Consider the following 16,173-nt stretch of genomic DNA (forward strand, 5'->3'; position numbering starts at 1 on the left):
TCTAGCCCCGCCTTTCTCATGATGTGCTCTGCATATAAGTTAAATAGGCAGTATACAGGGTGACAGTATACAGCCTTGCTGGACTCCTTTCCCAATTTTGAACCAATCAGTGGTTCCGTGTCCAGTTCTCACTGTTGCTTCTTGACCCACATGTAGGTTTCTCAAGAGACAAATAAGATGGTCTGGTACTCCCATCTCTTTAAGAACTTGCCACAATTTGTTGTGATCCACACAATCAAAGGCTTTAGCATAGTCAATGAAGCAAAAGTAGATGTTTTTCTGGAACTCCTAGCTTTCTCCATGATCCAGCGTATGTTGGCAATTAGATCTCTAGTTCCTCTGCCTCTTCGAAATCCTGCCTGTACTTCTGGTAGTTCTCGATACACATACTGCTGGAGCCTAGCTTGTAGGATTTTAAGCATAACCTTACTAGCATGTGAAATGAGTGCAATGGTGCAATAGTTTGAACATTCTTTGGCATTGTCTTTATTTGGAATTGGAATGTAAACTGGCCTTTTCCATTAATTAGGATGAGGAAATCCATTGGATTTAATTTAATTTTTTTATTTGAGAAGCAGATCCTGGATATCATCACTGATGAGGTGAAGATATCTTGGTATAACTCTAATTGTGACACAGAGATCCTTATTTAGTTTGTGAGTGCAATGGGACTCCCCCCCCCCAAGATTTAGCCCCTATCTTTCATTTAGAATTTTAAAAGAAGGAAAAATGAAGACTACCAATATATTTTAACGAAATGGCTGGATCTAAAGCATATGATGATCAGTTTCAGTGTTAACTTTTGGTCTATGAGATTTCCAAAGATTTTTGTTTGTTTTGTTTTGTTTTTCCATGTAAATGTGAAATGACAAACTTGTCTCTGGATTAATGTGTTTTTTTGTTTTTGATCTTTCGGAATATAATTGATAAAAAATGAGTGCAATAGTATTTAAAGGGATTTGCAACATACCTGTTAGAATGTCATTATGACAATATATCTGAAATAAATATACAACACAAACAAAAATAAAATAAAATAGTTTTGCTAAATAGATACCAATTCAAAGTGGTGAGAGAATGAGTCTCTTGATACAATTACATGCCAGGATAGCTAAATCTGATAACAAAAATTGTTTTATGTTTTTTGTAATGTGAAATAGAATTTCTTTTTTAAAAATTTGCTTCACACTATCCCTTATCATTCTTAATTTTTAAGTTTATTGTTAAAATATTAAAATACAAAGAAAGTGGAGAAAAAAATAAGATGGTACAAAAAAGGGAGCCTTTTACATCTGAATTAAAAAACAGAAAAAAGAAAAACACCTTTTTAGTAATATGCCTCCCCTTTTTTTTCCATTTACATTTCCAATGCTGAACCATAGTTTAGATAGTACAACATTTCATCAAACATCAATAATTATTAGCTTCCTTATGAGTCTTAAAAATCAAATTTCAGATGTCTAAACCGCCTTACTCTGTGACATATTGTATACAAGGGAGCCATTTCTGCTTGAATTGTTAAACATCTATTGTGGATATATACTGTCAGTTTTGCTGTTGCAGCATATTATCCAATGTTAGTCACCCATCAGATAGTGTAGGCAAGCTTTCTCATTTTAGTATCGTGTACAAAATGAATTGATTATCTCCCTCCATTGTACTATCTTTGGGACTCTATTTTATTCTAATACAAAACCAAAAAACAAATATTTTGAAGCCATAAGTCCTGGTAAAGTTCCACCACACAAAGGAAGGCTATTATTGATAGAAGTGCTAATTCTAGTGTGTTTTGAGGGGAGTCTTCTTTGGGAAGATCGTGCCTGACCCTAATAACATTTGATTGTGTTAAATTGCTAGTAGAACTGAGCTGTTAATGAATCGGAATCATTCATGCTAGGCCAATAAAGCCAATTATTTTGAAGGGAAAAAATGAAAAACGCTCATCAGCATTCTTGAGATGACAATCAATCAAGTCTGCCCTTCAAAATATTCATCTCATGACTGGGTACTACATGGCAGGCATAGCAATCAGATTTTTTTTGTGATGTTGTAAATGGGTATCTTTTCTATTCCCAGGCAACTGTCATAATCGATCAAGCATCTCATCATTAACCAGCTAGCCAGGATATTGTGATGGTTGTCTAAAAAGAAACTATATGCAACTTTGCATGAAGCAATACAGTACTAGGTCAGATATTCTATCAGGACATTTCAAAAATATAATACTATATTTTGCCATAAAAGGAACATCCAAGACAGTTCCCAGAGGATGCAAATATTTTTTTTAATAAAGATAAACCAAATTCAGAATAAATTTTATACAGATAATAAATTTTCTATTCAGCTTATAGGCCTCTACAAAAAAGTCCCGAAGTGTGAACCATGCTTAAATGTATACCTACACACTCCAAAATCATTAAGAGTCACTTGTATATACAGTAAATAAAAAAACTCCCCATGATTGTGGCAGCAGAAGAAAAAGATTTAAGGATACAGTATCTACTGTAGTATGTCATACCAAATCCATTGACTGAGTGATTACTTCTACTTTCTACCAGAGGTGATTCTTGCCTTAGGATTATAATGGTTCAGGTATTCTTGATCCATTCTCTAATAGTTATGATTATCCTGGGCATAAGTATATTATGTTGCACTTGCTGGAAGAAGGAAGGAGGAGGAGGAGGAGGAGGAGGAGGAGGAGGAGGAGGAGGAGGAGGAGGAGGAGGAGGAGGAGGAGGAGGAGGAGGAGGAGGAGGAGGAGGAGGAGGAGGAGGAAGGGAGGAGACCAAGAAGAACAAATTAGCAAGTTCTGTGTGATAACTTCTGGGTTTCCTTTAGTAGTTTAGGATTCATACTGTAAAGTCCAAAGCCTCTTTCATCTTCCGGATGTGTTTGGTTACAACTTCCATAATACCAAATTGCTTATTGAGAGAAATTTTTGGAGATTGCAATCCAGTGCATTTGAAGAAATTTAAATGAAAGGTGACTACAGAGTCCTTGGAATTCCCTGAACTTGGTTGTTCCATTAGTTAACTAAGTAACATCAACAGTGCTTATAAGTACGTAAAAAAACCCAGAACACATCTTCTTCAAAAGCCAACCCAAACAACTTGGGATCAATATCAGACAAACAGTCAAGTGGAAAGCAATACCTTTATCAAGGAACTACCAAAGACACATACCGTCAAGCAGATAATAAAAAAAAAAACAAAAACAATCAAGAACCAACAAGGAAAAAATCTGTTTGTCTATCGATCTATCTATCTATCTATCATCTCTCTCTCTCTCTCTCTCTCTATCTCTCTCTCTCTAAATCACTATCATCTCTCTCAGATCATCAGTTAATACAAATATTTTATGTACTTTGTCTTTGCTGAATCTTCCTCTTTAAGAATTTAAAATACAGTCTTATTCTATTTTAAAAGACAATTTGGAAATTATAAGATACATAGGGCAGATTTTTTTCTGATCATGGACAATCTCTGAAAAATGAAAGTGGAGAGCTTATCTCATAAGCATCCCAACTGTTAGTATAGTAACAATGAAGCTTCATTTTTGCCGTTCCAACCACATTAATATCAAAAATAGGACAAGCAGGGACAAAACAAATTGTTTTGGAACTATTGAGTCAAAGTTTCAGTTTCTTGGAAAATTACAACATGCTTGCAACTATTCAAGGAGGGAAGAAATCTAATGAAAAATAAGTAGAAAAGGAAAAAATGCAGACATGAGCTCCTCCTATCCAATCAGCCTAACAAGATTTAGTTTGGGTTCCAACTCCATAGCCTGTCCTACCCATTTGTAATATGGTTCTACCTCTCCTAAACTCAGTGGGTTATTCTTGTCACTATATATTTTATGGGGATAACTATTGCTTTCATATGCAGACATTCAAATGTATTCAAAATTATTTTGCATAGCTTCCCAGGAGAGAAACATTTTGTTTCAAGGGCAACTCAATTAATGTGGAATTGTAGCATTGTGTATAATAGTCTTGGGGCTAAATAAGTTCTTTTTCCAAACTTTGATGAAGATGACAATTTTAAAATGTAGTGCATTTTATTACTTTGGTATGGTTCTAGTTGAAGTATGAAATTTCCAGAAGTATACAAGGAAATTAATACAAGGCAATCTATTGTCTTTTTCTTTAATGGAAAACCATTCTTTCATTCTTCTGGCTTTTGTCCTCTTTGTGAAGACATCACTCCAGTAAATAGCAATGCATTTTTTTCAACATTTACAGATGAAGGAATTCAAGTTTCCTTTTAGTGCTGTTACTCTATGTTCTGTATTAAGTGACAGGGAATTTATGATGCCAGAAAGATTACAATCTAGGGTCTGAGATTCGCAACAAAGCTTGCAAATATCTGGGGTGAGTAGGAAATAAGTACAATATTTCAATTTTCCTGTTATTTAGTTCATTATTTAATATATCTCTGCCCATAATTCAATGCTTATTCTTAGAAATAGACTAGTAATGATGTTGTATAGGTCATCAGATAGATGGACAAATGGATGGATAGATAAATAATGTTATATAGAGCACATGCTTCCACAAGGATGTTCCAGGTTCCTTCTTTTGCATGGCATTTTATGGGATCTAGGAAGTGTGTCTTTTCTGTAGTTGCCCTTGCTTACTGGAACAATCTGCCCCCCTCCCTAATATAAAACAGCTCCCAACTTTCCTTGCCTTTAGGAAAGCCCTTAAGATCTGGTATTTCCCACAGGCAGTAGGGATCGGTTGAGTGGGTGGTCCCCTCTTTGACTGTTTTGTTATGTGCTTGGACGCCATTTTATTATATTGCATATTTGTTTCTTTCTCATTTTTTTCCTTTTAGATTTATTGTAAGTTTATGTTGAATGCCTCTTAGAGTCAGAGTGTCTGAGCTGGGCATTTTTATCAATCAATCAATCAATCAATCAGAAGAAAGCACTCAGAAGTCAGATGGATTAGCTAAATGGAAGGACACTTTTGCCTCATTCTGAATTGGATATTAGATAATATCTTGTGAATTGTCAACTGGTGCCAAGGAATGACCATTTTGGCTTTGTTCTAGGGTGATGTACATAAATAAGATAACAATGGCTAAGTTTGAACTTGTAGGAGGGGAAGGCTTCAGGGGAAGACTGAAAAGGAGTCATTCAGAAAGACAATAAAACAAAGATTTTAATATTTAGACTACCCTGCTGGACTACTGAAGGGATATGCAATAGTTTGCATTGCAGGTACAAAGAAAAAATGGAATTCAAGTTTTACTAAATTAACAGCTGTACCACTAGGCAGAATAATACACTTGCCTCGAGCCACTAATTACGGGTGTCACCACAGGTAGCAAGAACTAATTTTGCCAGCTTGCATACTATCGCCCTTGACGTGATAACAAATGGTAAGCTATTTGCTATTCTACGTGTAGCAACTGCAGAATTTCTAGGCTCAGATTGTTTTAGGATAAAGTTCTACTATGAATCTATGAAAAATAAAAAAATGTTAGTGATTAGTGGAAGTGGCTAAAATTCAACTAAAACATCTTGTATACAAGAAAATATATAATTAATATAAAAAATGATCAAGCAGTATCACATTATTATTTAACATATTCAGATTATGCTTAACATAATCAATATGACGTTGGTTAGCCATCAACATTACTTTCATTATTATGCTATACTACTGAAGTCAGTGGCTTCCTTTACAATTAACCTATTTTAACCTTTAGTCTTATTTCTAACATCATATCATTTAACGTTAGTATGAATAGTAATCATTAGTTTTGAAAGAGGATTGCCTCTTTAACCCTGACAATTGATTAACATCATACAGATTCCAGATACAATCTTTATTCCATTTTGATATATTTTAGAATGGGCTGGATGTTTAATTTGCTCAGTGTTTCTCAATGAAACAAGAAATAATTGAGAGTCAAGAAGCTAAGTGGGGTTGGTTGTAGTTAGTATATGGGAGATGACCAGGAAATTCCAGGTTTATAGGTTAGATAGTGAAATTGCAAATTATTTCAGAAGAAGGACTTGGCAAACTTCTTCTGTAGGGTAACCCAGAAAGCTCTGTCAATGTATCAGTGATGTCCACCAAGAGATGAGCTCCACTTGAAGCAGATATTTTCTCAAAAATTATTTTTTTTATTTATAATAATGAGAAAAGGGGCGTTGGTCCTACCTGATACGCCCCTTCTCGTTGAGTGGAGACAGCAGCCAGACGTGGGTTGTGCTCATTGGTCAGAGGATGGACTGAGCCTGGAATTCTTTTAAATCCGCCCCCTGTTGCTAGGGCTCCCAGCTTTTGTCGAAGGAATATCCAGACTCGGTGTGTGGAAAGAAAAACAGTAACAATAAATCAATAGTACAATAAACATAGATGACCAGACTGAAAAACAGGGTGGGGCTGGCTGCTGTCTCCACTCAACGAGAAGGGGCGTATCAGGTAGGACCAACGCCCCTTCTCCCTTGAGGGTGGAGACAGCAGCCAGACGTGGGACATACCAAAGATCACTGTCCCATTTCATGGGCGGGAACAGTCTGGGCAGAACACCCCTCCCGGGCCTCAACACGGCGTAATACCCTTCTCCCAAAATCAACCTCCGCAGAGGCGAACTTATCCAGTTTATAGTGTCTGATAAACGGGGAAGGAGATGTCCAAGTTGCAGCCCTGCAGATCTCGTCCAAAGAGGCGTTCGAAGACCAAGCCGCCGTGGTCGCCGCACTCCTGGTAGAATGGGCTGTGACCCTTGAAGGAAGAGGCAAAGACCGAAGTTCGTATGCAGTCGCAATCGTTGTTCTGATCCAACGCCCCACCGTGGAAGAAGTAACCCGTTGACCTAAGGAAGACGGTAGAAATGAAACAAACAGTGATTCTGTTCGTCGAATAGCCGCAGTCCTCTGGATGTAGAGTTCGAGCGCCCGGCGGACATCCAGGGTGTGTAACCGGTTCTCCAATGGGTTGGAAGGACCTGGATAGAAATCTGGAAGAACCAGTTCCTGCGAACGATGAAAAGGAGAGTTAATCTTAGTCACAAATGTAGGGTCCAACCTGAGGACCACACGATCCACATGGAAAACACATAAATCCTCCCTAGTGGAGAGCGCTGCTAGTTCGGAAATTCTGCGCGCTGAAGTGATAGCCACTAAAAAGGCTACTTTGCCGGATAACAGGCGTAAGCTGACAGAAGCAAGAGGTTCGTATGGTGATTCCATAAGGGAATCCAGCACCAGGGCGAGATCCCAGGAAGGATATCGATGTAGTACGGGAGGACAGAGGTTGGTTGCCCCACGGAGAAATCGTCGTATCAGAGGCTGCTGGGACAACGAATGAACCGAATTATATGTCAAAATAGAAGAAATAGCAGCCACATGTCTCCGGAGGGTGTTTGGAGATAGCCCCTTGTCCAAGCCCGATTGGAGAAAACAAAGGATCTGTAAGATGGAAGCCTGGAGAGGGGAAATTCCTTGAGTCTTACACCAAGCAGCAAAGGAACGCCAAGTAGCGGAATAAATCCGTTGGGTAGATGACCTCCGAGATGCCTGGATGGTATGAATTATATCAGAAGGGATGAGGTCCCGCTGTAGAGCTTCCCACTCAATCGCCAGGCGGTCATCTGAAGCCACTGAGGGTCCGGATGTAGGATCGCCCCTTGGCTGAGGCAATCTGGAGTACAAGGAATCCTCCAAGGAGGAGAGACCGAAAGATGCATGAGGTCCGCAAACCACGACCTCCGTGGCCAGTGTGGAGCCACCAGGATGATCTCTGCCTGTTCCAGCAGTAGTTTCCGAATTACCCTCGGGATGAGGGGAAAAGGCGGAAAGGCGTAAAGTAGGCCCTGCGGCCAAGGAGAGCGCAGGGCATCCACCGCTTCCGCTTGATTGGACGGAAAACGGGAAAAGAAGCGAGGTAACTTGTTGTTCTGGTGGGATGCAAACAGATCTATCTTCGGACTCCTGAAGCGAGCAGTTATACCCTGGAAAAGGAGAGGATGTAGGCTCCATTCTCCATGGTCTATCTGTTGGCGGCTCAACCAGTCTGCTGTCACGTTCGAGACCCCCGAGATATGGTCCGCCTTCAAGGAGGCCAGGTGTTTCTCCGCCCAAAGGCCTAGTCTTTTTGCTTCCCGCATCAGTGAAAGGGACCTGGTGCCCCCTTGGCGATTGACATGCGCCTTGGCAGAGGTGTTGTCGGTGAGGATCAACACGTGCTCGCCGGAAACCAGAAGTTGGAATGCTCGAAGTGCCAGGTAAATTGCTCGCAGCTCCAGCCAATTGATGCTGTGGGTAGTTTCCACACTGGACCACGTACCTTGCGCGATCTGAGTTCCACAGTGGGCTCCCCATCCGGATGTGCTGGCATCGGTAGTCACTGTTACCCACTGAGGGTCCAGGAACAGACAGCCCTTGGAGAGCATTGGAGAGAGCCACCAGCGCAGGGAGGAAAGCACTGCCCTTGGAACCGCCACTTTGGTGAGAGAGGATCCCCTGCCCGTTCTCTGAAAAGGCAAGAGAAACCATTGGAGGTCTCTGAGGTGTAACCTGGCCCAGGGAACAATCGAGCTGGCCGAGACCATCTTGCCTAGGAGTTTGGAAAGAAATAAAGGGGAAGCCCTCTTATCCCTCAGGACCTTAGATACCATGGATCTCAACGCGGCCTGCCGATCCAGGGAGAGAAAAACTCTACCCTGCTCCGAATCAATAATAGCTCCCAAGTGTAGGATCCTAGTCGAAGGATTTAGATGGCTTTTCTCTACATTAACAGAGAAGCCGTGCGACACTAGCGTCTGAATTGTAAGGCGGAGATCAGACATGGCCTGCTGATAGGAAGATGACATAAGGAGAATGTCATCCAGGAAACACTGGAGACGAACGGCTTGAAGCCTGAGGTGAGCCGCCAAGGCTGCCAAAATCTTAGTGAAGCTACGGGGAGCCGAGGAAAGGCCAAAGGGTAAGGCTGTGTACTGGTAGTGAACCCCAGCATAACAAAAACGGAGGAACTTCCTATGGGAAGGGCGAATGGGGACATGGAGGTAAGCCTCCGTGAGATCTATTGAGCAGAGGAGATCGCCCCTCCGTACACCGTCTAAGATTGAACGCAAGGATTGCATTTTGAACCTTCTATAGATTACGAACCGGTTCAAACGTTTAAGGTCCAAAATAGGTCTCCACCCACCCGATGACTTAGGGACTAAGAAGACCCGAGAGTAAAACCCCTGTCCCGCCTGATTACAAGGCACACGTTGAATGGCCTTGATGGCCAGCAGATGGTTGATAGCCGCCTCCATGAGGGATCTACGCTCGGCTATCTGGGACAGGGGACAGCGAGTAAAAGACAAAGGGGGGGTGGAAAGAAATTCAATGGCCAATCCGGATGAAATGGAGGCCAGGACCCAGCAATCCGAAGTGGTACTCTCCCAAATGTTGGCAAAGAGGCCCAATCTTCCGCCAATAGGAGGATTGCAGGCACTACTAACGACGGCGACGGATGGAACGACCTCCTCCCCCTCGAAAGGGCCGCCGGGAACCAAAGGCCCTCCCCCTGGAGGATCTGTCCTGGAAATTCCTCTGTCTAGGGCCTAAATACCCCGTTTGGAAGTTACCCATGGAACGGGAGGAGCCCAAACCGCCCTCCGAAGACCTCATAGGGGGGCGAGGACCATATGGAGAGAAGCGGGGTTCCCCTCTCCGAAAAACAGCAGGCAAGATCTTTCGTTTGTCCTTGGTTTCAATGAGAAACTTGTCCAAGGCATCACCAAACAACTTCATGCCCGAAAAGGGAACAGAGGCTAGGCGCCACTTGTGTCTGGCATCCGCCTGCCAGTGGCGAAGCCAGACCAGGCGGCGAGCGGCAACAGCAGAGGCCATGGATTTTGCCGCAAACCGCGTAGCGTTTAAGGTGGCATCCGCGGAAAATTGCACCGCAGCAACAATCTTGTTGAGATCTTGTTTCAACCTCGAGTCCTCTGAGGCCATCTTGTCTTGCAGCTGGCGAAGCCAGAGAAGCGTGGCGCGATTGAAGAAAGAGGCCGTGGCCGCCGACTTAATGGCCCATGCTGCCCCCAGGTGGGCCCTCTGCAGGACCTGTTCAGCTCTGCGTTCTTCTGGCCTTAGACCTTCCTCCGGATCCCCTGGCAGAGAAGACGCTCTAAGCAAAGCTGCCACAGGGGCGTCAATAGAAGGTATCTGCAATAGGGACTCAAGGTCGGGGGATACAATGAAATTTTTCTTGTCTGTGGAGGATGGCATAGGAGTTGAAGATGGCGCAGACCATTGTTTATGTATGACCTCCAAAAAGAGAGGAGGCGTAGGGATTGCTGTTATCGGTTTAGGTTGCTCAGCAAACAACGGGTTCAAGGAGCCTGCCGAAGAGGCAGGTTCCGGGGGGTTAGCGGGGCCCAATTGGGCCGTATTCACCGCCTTGAACAATAGAGACTTAAATAAATTCTGAGGGAACAGGCCTGTAAAGGCGGGTTGATCTGGAGGTAAACCCTCATCCTCCGATAAGTCTGGTTCTAGGTCTGCCGCACCAACCTGAAGGGAGTGGTCGCTGACACAGGAAATGGCGGGGGAATCAGATCCCGTTAGTGAAATTGCATCCTCCATATTAAAGTCCTCCTCAGGCTCCTCATCAGCCTCAAGGATGGATTGGGTGGGGGGAGGGTTAGGAGTGGGAAACCCCCGCTCTGCCAGGGATTGTTGCACAGCCACAGAAATCATGCGCTGAATGTCCTCAGGGCGCCAAGAAGCCTGGGTTTGGTCGCCTGCCGGCCCGACCTCTGTAGAGGTACGGACCGGAACAGAAATTGGAGGGGCCTGAAGCCCCAAAGGAGAGGGAGCGTAAGACTCCACAGGAGGAACCATGACTCTGGTTGAAGAAGAACCCCAAATATCAGTGGATTCAGCAGACAATTGGAAATCCTGGAGAGACACCTGATCAGAAGTGGCAGAGGACACCCGCTTGGGTCCGCTAGAAGTAGACGTGGGCCCTTTAGGGTGCGCCAGGTCTAGTGTCGAAGCTCCCCTACGTTGGTTGGTAGGGGGCTTGTCCTGCCCAACCCCTTTAGTAGGGGTCTTGGCTGAACCCCTAGAGCCCGTGGCCGGGGCAAGCGCCTTGTGAGCCGGGGCGTGGCCTTCATTAGTCGTGGCCATAGACTGCGCCCGCACTGTGGTCTTGCGGCCATGTCTAGATTTGGCCAAAGATTTGGGCATAATGCGTCTGATTGGATTATAGCCAATTGTTTAAGGCAGACAGCTCCGGGGTATCAGATATTATGTTTTGGCTAGCAAATGACTGCAAGGGGAGGAAGGGCACAGTTGGACAGACTGGAGGCCCTGAGAAAAAAACACAGGCAATTTTTGGCATCTCAATTGATGAAGGGCGCTAAGGGAGCGATAAACCAAAACTCCTCTGTGCCTGTTGTAGCTCTCCCCTGTTAAATCTAGCAGCAGCCTCGTAAATAAAAAGCCCCAGCTGGAGAGAGACGGGGCGAGCAGCTGAAGCCACGCGTCGGCAAAAGGCACCGGGGGGAAGCGCCCAGCAGCTGAAATCAATTAACGCTGGGCGCAGAGAACAGCAAGGAAGCGCGAGACTCCTCTGCCCTGTCAATCTTAATTACGAGGTTTGTTAGCGTGGCGAAGCTAGCGTGGCGAGGCTCCTGACCATATATCGGCTGAAAAAGGCTTCCAAACCTTGCTCTGGTCTGATTGGGATAATCAGAAGCCGGAGAAGCCACAGAGCCGACAAGAGGCTATATCGGTGAGTACAAGACTCTCTTAGGGACAGAAATAGGCTCACAGTTAATGGGAGACAAAATGGCCGCCAGACAGTAAATGGAGGGGGCGCGAAAGCTCCACTGTTTAATTTTAAAACGAAAGGCCAAACCAGACGGCTAAAGGGCAGGTAAAACCCCCCCCAAGGGAGCGTTAAGCTCCACTAAATAAGGAAATTTAATTACTGACCGTATAATGTTGGAGATGGAATAAAATAAGAAGAGAGAAGAAGGTAACCTCAGAATTTGAGGAAAAACCTCTGAGAGGCCTAGAGTATCAAATCCGAATCAGAATGCTTAGAATAGTCAAATCAGTCCAATAGTCAAACCTGAGAATCAATTTGAAGGAATAGCTCTAAAAAACCAAGTTCACTAGAGCCACAATCCACACAACTGTCCAGTCTGATGACTGAGCAAAAAGCGGGAGCCCTAGCAACAGGGGGCGGATTTAAAAGAATTCCAGGCTCAGTCCATCCTCTGACCAATGAGCACAACCCACGTCTGGCTGCTGTCTCCACCCTCAAGGGAGAAATACAAAATACAGAAATACAGGCAGAAACAGAACAAAGTTACTTCATTATAAAAAGATTAATTACACTGCAACAATTGGAAGATCCAACATATTGTGTTATACTCATTAGGCAGATTTAAAATAAACAACTGATTACAGAAAAATCAACTTCAACTCTACAATAGTCCAAACCGTCCTATTAAACAGTAGACTATAGATTAAAGATCTGAATATTTGATTTATATTTCAATCACTTTTGTTAAAGATGTTCAATCAACTGCTGCACTATGCACACATTCAGTAGCAGCATATGCTCTGCCCATCTGTTAGATCATGGCATTGTGTTGTACACAACACAATTCTAATTTCGCAGTTTTTGTAAATCAAAAAAATGGCATCATACCATGATGATTTCCTTTTCAAAAGACATATGAAAAGGCTGTAGTGCCCAAAGAATAAATGAAATACTGTATAGATTAGAACATGCTTTATTTTCAAGATGGAGATGGGCTAATACAACTGGCTTGGTTGCATCCACCTACAATCATCTGCCAGTTGGTTTTTCCCTTTCAATCCTGTTTCCATTACATTGAGGAAATGCAAATGGGTAGAGATTTCCTCTGAGTTGGTGCCATCCTCCAGTTCATCAATGAAAATACATTGAGATTGTTATGCAGATTTTGGATTTATGTTTCTGCAGTTTATTATTTTGCCATCTATTTTACCTGATAAAAAGCTAAAGCCATACTTGTTTTGTTATGTGTATTGGCAGTATATTGTACAAAACTGTATCTCAATACAATAATACAACACAAATATTTATTTATTGTTGGTCCCTTGAAAAAAATAACTCAAGGCAGATTACAATACAATATCACTAAATGAATGAATACATTAAAAACAGGTGAAAAGAATAAAAAAATAGACGAATTTCAATAGTTAGGGTGCCAAGAACTATTTGTTGAACTAGTATTATTTTTATTGCCTTTCTAAAAGCAAGAACTACAGATCCTGTACAAACTCTCTATAGCAACTATTCCTTAAAAGAGGGCTAAAGATCCCCACAGTTCTTCCCAGCAATTCTTCTAACTTGCTGAGCAACAGGAACCCAATGCATTTTTGGGGGAGCAATTAGCACATCCAGAATGAAGACTGAGCAGGCAATAAGCCAAATAATTTCCAAATGACAACAACTTCTTGTTCGTATGATCCAGTCTGTGATTCTTCTATCCTTTATTTTTTTATCTCATCTTACCTTTACATCCATAGTGCCTACATACTGGCTTGAGTTAGGGATATGTAGCTGGGTACCATCAGCAATTTATGATACTATTCTCAGTTTGGCAGATTTCTCTTCTGGCAACTTCAAGTTATACAAGAAAGAGAAGATGTCGAGCCCCAATCTGGGGTTTGTTTGTTTATTTATTTATTTATTTATTTATTTATTTATTTATTTATTTGATTTGATTTGATTTGATTTGATTTGATTTGTATACCGCCTTTCTCCAGCAGGACTCAGGGTAGTGAACAGCCGAGATAAAACAGAGCATACAAAATTTAAAAAACAGTTTAAAAGGTAATTAAATAATTTCAGCCCACAATTTAAAAACAACCCAATTAAAACCAATTTCAAATTAAAACCAAAACGGATAGGATCAAGCCAGCCCGGGTTCACCATACCTGGGGCGGGGGAGGTGGACAGACAACGGAAAGTGACAGGAGCAACAGGCAAGACTGCGGCTATAGCGGCGGGACTTTCGATTGCTGTGCTGAATAGCCGCTTGCCAGATGATTGCTCTCCTAACGGGCCTCCAGTCGGGAGCGAGTGCCGCTGGATGTGCGAGGAGGCTGAAACCATTGGCTGCCAGATGTTAGTTGACTGGTGGGCATATCTGGATGGCCGGAGGGTGTGGTCCCTGGACTATAAAGTGTGCTGAGAGGCAAGAGCTCCCAGCGCTGACTGGGCAAGGGACTTTGTTTCCCACTTATCGTGTACCGAGGCTCCAGCCTGCTTTTGAGGATTAAAGATTGGTTTGCTGAGTTTCTTGGTTTCTGTTCTGACCTAGGCTTCCTTAGAAACTAAACAGCACAAATTTAATCCCAGCAAATCTCTTTAATTCATATGGCTGTAAATTAATTTCATTTACAGTCTGCAAGGCTTGATAAACAGTCTTTCAGAGGAAGGTTATCAACACTCACCTATCTCACATCGAACGCTGCCAAAGAGCTAATTTCCAGGTGCAGGGCAAGGCCAAACTTGGCACAGAGTCACAGACAGAAGTTTCAACTCTTGAATCAGCCAGATGAACTAATTGCTTTCAGCAAAAGCTCACATTCCGTTCACTTCTCTTTTATGTCTTATGCAAGGGGCCAATCATCTCCAAGCCTTACTCCCAGGTCCACCCTGTTTCCTTAATTGTTCCTATCTCCTGGCAGCTCTGCGGATGCACACACTGGGAACAGGCTCATGCCGTTCTTCTGCCTCGCTGATGTCAAACTCTGGATACTCCGGAGGCACCAAAGAACTACCAGATGGCCTTGGCTCCCTCTCTGCCTGTGACTCAGAGCCATTGTCTGAGCCTTTCCCAGATTCCAGGACTGGCCCACGTTCCTCCCCAACCTCCTCACTGTCCGAATCTGCTGCCAGCTCTGCTGGCCGCTGGTGGGCCACAACAGTTTCCTGAGCATGTTTGCTTTAGTCCTTACCAGGTCCGGCCTTGGACTTTGAGAGAAGAGTTAATATAAAATAGTGTTTTCCACCCTCAACACTTACAGGTATTCTAAGTCAGTGTTTCCATATTTCTATGTTGCATCTTTCCAAAGTGACAGCACCTGCCACCATGCACAACTAGATCTCATAATACAAAGCACATCTGAATTCAGATTGCGATGCTTATGCTGGAACTAAATTTAGATGAATTTGCACTATAGTACTAAACATATTTAGCTTCTGTCAGCAGAAAATGCTGAGATGTTTATTGATTATACTATCCTATAAATTCCTGCCCTTGCTGCTCTCTGACCTGACTAATTAATGATTTTCTCTGCTGTCTATATGTAATTCCTTCCTCCATTTCCTCTGATTAGGTTTAGGTCCTGGACACTCACCTCATGATCAATATATTTACCTGCTATAAATGCAAAATAACCCCAAAATAATCTGTGACTAGCACCCATCAGAACAAGCTGGCTAGTTTTTTTAAAAAAGGAAAACATGATATAGATTAGAAATTAAATTAATTTAGATTAATACCCCACTTTTATTTGTCCAAGTCAATACTCTCTCCTTCTGTTTTCCACACAGCAATATAGACATCTGTAACTGACAACCATACATATAATGCAAGTACCAAAGGGCATAGCTTGTGTCATAACGTCATGACATACATTTGGTCACTTGATTTCCTTGTCCTCCTTCTGAGAAAGCCCATATTTAGAATCCAAATAACCAATATGAAAAAAAAAACAAAAAACAAAAAAAAACAAACAAACAGGGAAGATGGAGAATTAAATCTATGGAGAATCGCAAACAATGCTGACAATTTTGTAGAACAATGAAAAAAAAATTGATAATCAGGAAAGAACTTCTCTCAAAGTCTGAGAGAATCATATAATTAGACCTGACATGATAGTACTGCTATTCAGTAAATTAAAAAAAAAAAACTTAAATAGGATACTTTTCTGAAGAAAACCGGAAAAAATGGGATTGGAGAGTAGAAACAGAACAATTTTTTTTTAAAAAAGTTTTAACTTCTAGAAATCTTTCTTTTATTATGTGTTTATTAGACATTCTATTTCACCAACTACTGAGATCTAATATTAACCGCAGCAATTGCCAAACCAATACATTTTGAACAAGTTAGGCATTTTGTGATGTGGTAAAACACACATGGAAAA

The sequence above is a fragment of the Pituophis catenifer genome, unplaced genomic scaffold (assembly GCF_029215685.1).
Source record: "Pituophis catenifer annectens isolate HBS135680 unplaced genomic scaffold, rPitCat1.0.hap2 SCAF_7, whole genome shotgun sequence".
Lineage (NCBI taxonomy): Eukaryota > Metazoa > Chordata > Lepidosauria > Squamata > Colubridae > Pituophis > Pituophis catenifer.